This window comes from Chironomus tepperi, unplaced genomic scaffold (assembly GCF_022539635.2).
Source record: "Chironomus tepperi strain 1889 unplaced genomic scaffold, CSIRO-AGI_Ctep_v1 contig_309, whole genome shotgun sequence".
NCBI classification, from domain to species: domain Eukaryota; kingdom Metazoa; phylum Arthropoda; class Insecta; order Diptera; family Chironomidae; genus Chironomus; species Chironomus tepperi.
In genome coordinates this window covers 436,771-443,882 of record NW_027226431.1, presented here as the reverse complement: position 1 = coordinate 443,882, position 7,112 = coordinate 436,771, and the positions used below count along the sequence as shown (strand labels likewise).

The following is a 7,112-nucleotide window of genomic DNA, read 5'->3' as shown; positions in this document are numbered from 1 at the left end:
TTATAACGTTCATTTACAATTCAAATTATATATAAATTTTGCATAGTTGAAAACCCCTTTTAATAAAGAATCAGTCTGTTTTTGATCATTGAAGAATAAACATCGTTGTTATTAATTAAAGTCGTGAAAGTGCCTTACTTTTGCCTAAGTAAAGCTGTAGAAGCTGATTTCAGTCTACCAACTTCCAATATCAAGTACAAAATTTGCTTAATTGTTCAATTTTCGAAATTTGGAATTCAGTGTAATTTCAAACATGTGCTATTTTTAAAATTGTAAATTATACAGCATTTTGATGTTTTTTGACATCCAGATACATTATAAACGATGTATTATGTGTTCTAAAGCACTAATAAAGCATTGCAATTGTTTAAATAGTGTTAATTATGCTAAATATTGTAAAATAATTCATTTGTTTAAGGTTGGAAGTGACCTGAATCCTACTGGATTTGTAGGTTGATAATTGACTTAAATCAATACTGATCGCTGGGACAAAAATGCGCTGAAGTCCCTCGATCAGTAGGGACTTTTGAACAAATTGTAATTTGGTAATTGGATGATTTTGGACAGTCAAACACATTGTAAACGATATATTATGAGTTTTTACGCACTAATAAAGCAATCCAGTTGCGTAAATAATGTTAATTAAGCTAAAATTTGCAAAATAATTCATTTGTTTACAAGATTTTAGGTTTACAATTCCCTAAAACCCTGCAGGGGAACAACAGTTGCTGAAAAATCCGTTTGTTCATAATGTTTTAGGTTGACAATCCCCTAAAATCCAACAGGGCAGATCAGTTGCAAAATAATTAATTTCTTCACAAAATTTTAAATTGACAACCCCTCAAAAATTCTATAGGGGAATAACAGCACCAAAAACTTCATTTATTTACAAAATTCTATGCTGACAATCCCCTAAAAATTCAAATATTTAACGGAAATTCATTCCATATGTTCATGCAACGCCACGTTCCACACCATAATCAATAAATAATTACTGTACGACGGAACATAAAGACTGACTGTAAAGGTTGAATATTAATGTCAATGTTTGACTATACAGTCGTATTGATTTTAATCGCCACGGTACTAGATTATGTACAATAAAAATTGTAATGATGATTATGGGAACATTTTTCCTGTTTTTGTCGATTAAATCGAATGAAAAATTATTAAGTTATTCCGGATAACTCTATCAAATATCATGAATAAGTAAATATGCTGTAAGTTTTCAAATCGATGTGTATTAAATTATGTGTCTTTTGTTCTTTAACCTCAAAAGCTTTTATCACTGATACACATTAAGTTAGTAATAAAATAACCAATTTTATGTCTACCGAAGGCGAAAGTAGAGTCAATATCTTTTAACTCTGTTTATTCTTAGTATTAAGATACTTTTATCCTAAATCAATATTTAATAGAGTACGTGGCTTATAAATTTATGTATTAAATTTAAAAAAAGAAAAAACTTTCCCAAATTAAATTTTCCTTTAAGGTTGTTTATTCAAAATTCATAGGATGTCATGCCAATGATTCGAACTTTTTAGCGCAATTTTGATAAAATTGGCGCTTATAATTTTACTTTGATCGGCTTCCTAGCAACATAAATGAAGAAGGCTCTGCCAACGAGCTTTTAAGCTTCTCTAATCCTCCGTTAGCGGCGTTTGACAGCCATAAGCCATACATATGGCTCCAAACAGAGGCAGCTTCAATTTGGTGTTAATAAAAGAGGTTTAAGGAATTCCGTGACTGCCTTTTTCATTTGTGTCATTCCGGGCAGCCTGGCTGATTGAAGAGCGAGATCTCAGCAACTAGACGTCGTAGAAAGTTCAAATTTGAAGCATTTGCTCTGCTTTATTGAGTTACTGGCTTATTACTTGGTTGGACAGCTTAAAATTCAATCTAAATGCTTTAATTAATGTTTTTTTCCGAACTTTTCAATTTGTTTACAAAATTTGTAGAAAATTTCCCCTCGTCAAATGTTTGAATTTCTTTTGACCGTTAAATTTCAAAAAAAAAGCCGTAAAATTTTAATAAAAATAACCCGTAAAATTTAAAAAAAATGACTTAAATTCAAAAAAAAAATGGACCGTTATTTTTATTCACTTTTTCGAATTTTCAATTCCAAATTTTTTTATTTTGCAACAAAAATTTTGAATTTTTCAAAACCGTTAGAAATTTGAAATTTAAAAAACTGTTAATTATTTATCAATTTAATACTGATCGCTGGTCAAAAATGCGTCCAAGTCCCTCAAATGCACGAGGACATTCAACATTTTTTTTTTATTTTTTTTTCTATACATTGTTGACTTTAATGTCAAATGAGCAAGGAAATGGAGGTAGAAAAAAAAACATGAAAATTTACTTCTGCTTGCTATTATAAGAGACAAAAAAAAACTTGAAAAAGCTCTTTAAAAATATTTTAATCTGCACACGAAAAGCTCGAGCTGGAAAAGTTTAATTTGTTGTGCATTTAAACTGTGTCAGTTCATGTGGAAAAAATATTATACACCAATGGACACCTGAGAACACAGCATAATTTTAAGCTTCTATAAAGCTTTGCTTACTTTAATGAATATAATCTGAGTTTTATTACTAGAGTGCCTTAATTTTAAAAAGCAGCAGCAGCAGAATATCAAATTAATTATTTATGTAATATTTTGAGCTTAAATAAATTATGAACGATTAAAATTTTTAAATTGAATCTACTAATGAAGTTAATTGGCACAAAGTAGTCTATAATTAGTTTCTTTGATATTCAATAGCACAGCATGGTTGGGTGATAAAGGATATTTTGTATTCTGATTTTTTGGTATTTCAAGGACAGCTTTGTTGTCATGTGAATCAAAGTGGCTTGGTGGCGGAATGGGTAAGTACTTTGGTACTTAATTATTGTGATACCGACCAAGCGGTCATGGGTTCGAGACTCGGCAGGAGACATTTTTCGATTGTCCTTTTTCAATCATATGAAGAGGAAATGCGACTTACAGCCTTTATAGGCTAAAGATAATAAGCTGACATGGGCATCATCAAAGGAGTGGTTCTGATCCCACTATAAACTGTGCGTCTACTGAGTGCAGAGGTCTGGCGCACACTCACAATCATTAGCTGCAAATCGCCCTAGCGTAGCTCTGGATCTCAACGAGCTCAATAGTTAAAAGGTTATCATATACCATTTTAAGGAGATGGATCCGAACGATACAAATGAAAAAGGATCCACCATAGAACTAATGGATATCGCTATCCGCTAACAAATGGAAGCCGTCTCAGTATCGAAACTCAATTTAGTGTCCATGGGCTTCCTCAGATCCTTAAAAATCCGACCTTATCGCTTAAGTTGCTTGGGAAAGTAACACCAATAAATTATGAAATTAAATAATTTCTGCACAATTCCTTTAATAAAACCAATTGAAATAAGAAGTAGTGGAAAGCTAAGAACTGACAAAAGTTTTCGAAGAATCGACCCGACTTTAGTCGTTCTCTCCGTGTTGCAAGGCGACTTATGGCGATTCCCAGCTAAGGAAGGAAGTAAGTAACCACAAAGCTAAGAACAGAAAAATAAATTAAAATGTTTGACACTAAGCAAACTGTGCTAAAGTTTTCAAAATCATACAAAATGTGATTGATCAATTCCGCACCCTTATTTGACACTTATATCAATTCTGTCCTTGAACTTCAAGCTATAAATCACAGTTCCTTCCCCATTAATAGCTATTTTCACACGCCACTGCAGCTTTTCTCTCATAAAATCACAATAACTAATGCACTAAGCTTTATATCCAGAACTCATACCACATCGTCTGCTAAATTTTTAATGAATATGCTCGAATCATGCATGTAACTCATAAATGCTTTCACACATATCCAAAACACAAAAAAGAAATCAGCTAGTGAGCTTTAATTGTTCTTAATCTCACTCCTCATTTTATATTCCCAAAACACAATAAATCATAATCCAAAAGATAGAGGCAACAAAAGATGTAGTATAAATTACTGTAATTGCTGTGTATTAATAGGCGTTAATTATTATATCATATTTCACGCGACTGCTTTATCGACAATTTTTTTTAATTTTCATGACATCATAAAAAACAAAACATTTATGCCTGTATGTCTTTATGACGCCCCACATTATTATAAAACCTAATTTTTATTATCATAAACAATGTGAAGAAGACATGACAATTGCTCATTAGAATCGTACTGTGCTGAAATATGAGGAGCAGACAAGCGTGTCCTATGAAAAAATAATAATTAAAAATGTAGTCGTTCTTACTGAGTGACATGAGCGCATTTTTGTCTCAGCGATCAGAAATTGATTATTTAACGGTTTTTTGGAATTCAAATTTTCTAACGGTTTTGTAAAATTTGAAAATTTTCTGTAAAAAGTTGTCAAAATTCAGTTGTCGAAATTGAAAATAATATTAGCAACGGTCTTTTGAAATTCAAATTTTTAACGGTTCTTCAAAATTCAAAGAAAATTTTAGCAACGTTTTTTGCAAATTGAAAAAGTTATCAAATCCCAAATTTTTGATTCCTCAAAGAAAATAATATTAGTAACGGTTATTCGAAATTTAAATTTCCTAGTTCAAATTTTTCGTTCGCAGCCAACTTCAGGTATGTTTACAAGTGAAATTTGAATGAAATTAAAATCATTAATTATCAAATTTAGGAATGATTACAAGATTTAAGACTATGTGATGTGCCAAGACTACGATGTCTACTTAACGAGGAACGTCAGCTGACCGACCGACATCATAAAGTGTATGATTAAGCTACCATTTTACAAAAATACACCAAAAGTAATATCTTAAGCATTCTAGATTAAAATGCGCATTTCTAATGAAATTAAGAATAAAGAATCCACAAATTGTTCAACACTCCAAGACCAACAGTCGCTCATGAAAGGCAGATGGAATGCCATGTCTGAATTCTTTCTGTTGTGGATATAGTTTAAAATCGGGTGGATCATTTATCGGATATTTCTCAATATTCGTTTACGGAATTCTTCTATTACTTTGTATAATCGTTTTATGGTGCATAAAGTTAAGAATTGATGATGCAGGCATTGGAAGTTGGAGTTTATTTTATCGATTCTCAAATTACATTCGAGCACGGTCAAGTGATAATGAAATTGAAGAAACCTTACAAGACTTGAAAAGTGAGAATGTGACGTGATGAAAATATAAATTGAGGCTAGTAAAGTTCTTTTCTTTTTTTTTGTTCCTTAGTCTTCAGCATTTTCTTTCTCGTTTATTGTTTGTTTCTATTATTCGGCATCTTATGTGCATCGTTTCTGATAACAGGAGCAAAACTTGTGAGTCATTGTGAGAATAATATCCGTCCATGAGATGATGATAAAGAATTTTTTAAGGGGGGTAACATGTTGGAAATATTTTGAGATTTGAATTTTAAGTGGAAAAAAGTGATTTATTTTGTGAAATTCGGGGAATAATGTTAAGATTACAATTCTACCCAAGCAGTACAATATTGGTGCTAGTGAATTGCTCTGTCGCCTAGTTGATGGCGAGATGATGAGGTGCCTAGATGGAACCTGGACCAGACATGTCATTAACTAGTTATAACGTATTTTTGACCACTCAGAACAAAGGAAGCAACACAATTCACGAGTTAAGAGCGACTATCAAGAGCAGTGGTGGACAACCTATGTGATTCAGCACACTAGTGCCGTCAAACGTCATAAACCGTATGTTTTGTGCGTTTTCAGTCAAAGCTAAGGTGACTACCAAGGTGTGCCGCAAAAGGGAACAGGTTGCCCACTCACTGATTTAGAGGTTTTGACCTTCAAATCCACTAATTTCCAAAAATCTCAAATATTTCCACTATCTTACCCCCCTCAGCAACAACAACATAAAAACAATCTTAATTTTCTCTTTTCTTCGTTCTTTTTCCTTCTTATTGTTATTATTTCAGAGAAAACCTGGCTATCTGTGGTGGTGGCTGACTTATCAAATTCTCTTCATCATCCTCGGTGCTGGAATTGTCGTCATATTTGTTTCAATTAAAGATGAACGTTACGGATTAATTTCATACTTTAAAAATTACTTCTTTAAAATTCTCATCATTTCATTTGTCTTAATTTATTTAATTTTTGTAGCATTGTTAATTTATTTTTGGATTAGTGTCTTATCACTGCATACATATTTGAAACGAGAGAAAAAGAGACGAAGAGACAGCAGTGGTGCAATTTTTGTTGATAGCAGCACAACAGGAATTTTAAATGAGAATTTTCAAGGTGATAGCAATAACAATAATACTGGAAGTGATGGTAATAACAATAATAATGCAAGTAGCAGCAACGATATTGCACAGAGACGTTCTAATTCTATACAAATGATTCCTATAAGTTTAAACAAGAGAGATATGAAAGATAGTGGGAAAATTTTCATCATACGGGTTTAAATTGAATTTTTTTATGTACAAATTTTAATGTTATTAAGGCACAGTTCTGGTTGATGGATATTTAATAAATTAAAGTCAATTGAAATTTTTTTAATTTGTATTTTTGAATAAAATGAGGTTGTAGATTATGAAGGTTCACTAGAACAGTGATAAAGTACCCGATCGACACAAGTTATTTATGCCAGCCAGTTGGCGGCCACATGGCATCCAAGTTGCAATTTTCATTTTGATGTAAAATTGCCATAGAAAGTCATATGGCAGCCATTTGATCAGCATTAATTATTTGTGTCAATAAGGGTTGATTAATAGTTCAAGATGACATTCTGTCAAGGTTCCAAGTAGTCACAAATAGCTCAATGCGAGGAATATGTGAGTAGACATCTTAAGGATGTTAGTTCGATTCCCAGTCCCAATCCAGGTTATTATGAAAATTTGGTTTTCTCAAGCATTTGCCGATTAGCTTAGCGTGACAGACACATGGCTATATAGTCTTAAATGCGATATGGCTTGGATATGGCAGACACTTGGCTGTCATGAATAATTTATGATAGTCGTTTTATTGTAATTTCCTAAAGCATCAAATTCAAGTTTTAAGTGTGAGATTGGCAACATCTGTCCCGAAGCCAACCGTAAACTTGAAATATTCATACTATATCCCCAATATAGTCAATAGCAGAAATCAGAACTCGAAG

The 7,112-nt window shown here is 32.2% G+C and overlaps 1 long non-coding RNA gene across 1 annotated transcript; it reads left to right on the top strand.

Annotated features, from left to right (window-relative positions):
• Nucleotides 1-4,871: 4,871 nt before the first annotated feature.
• LOC139092799 (uncharacterized) lies at nucleotides 4,872-6,514 on the top strand. The gene is made up of 3 exons (XR_011544625.1): nucleotides 4,872-5,158; nucleotides 5,229-5,314; nucleotides 5,932-6,514. It is a non-coding gene; the product is annotated as an uncharacterized lncRNA (long non-coding RNA).
• Nucleotides 6,515-7,112: the final 598 nt, after the last annotated feature.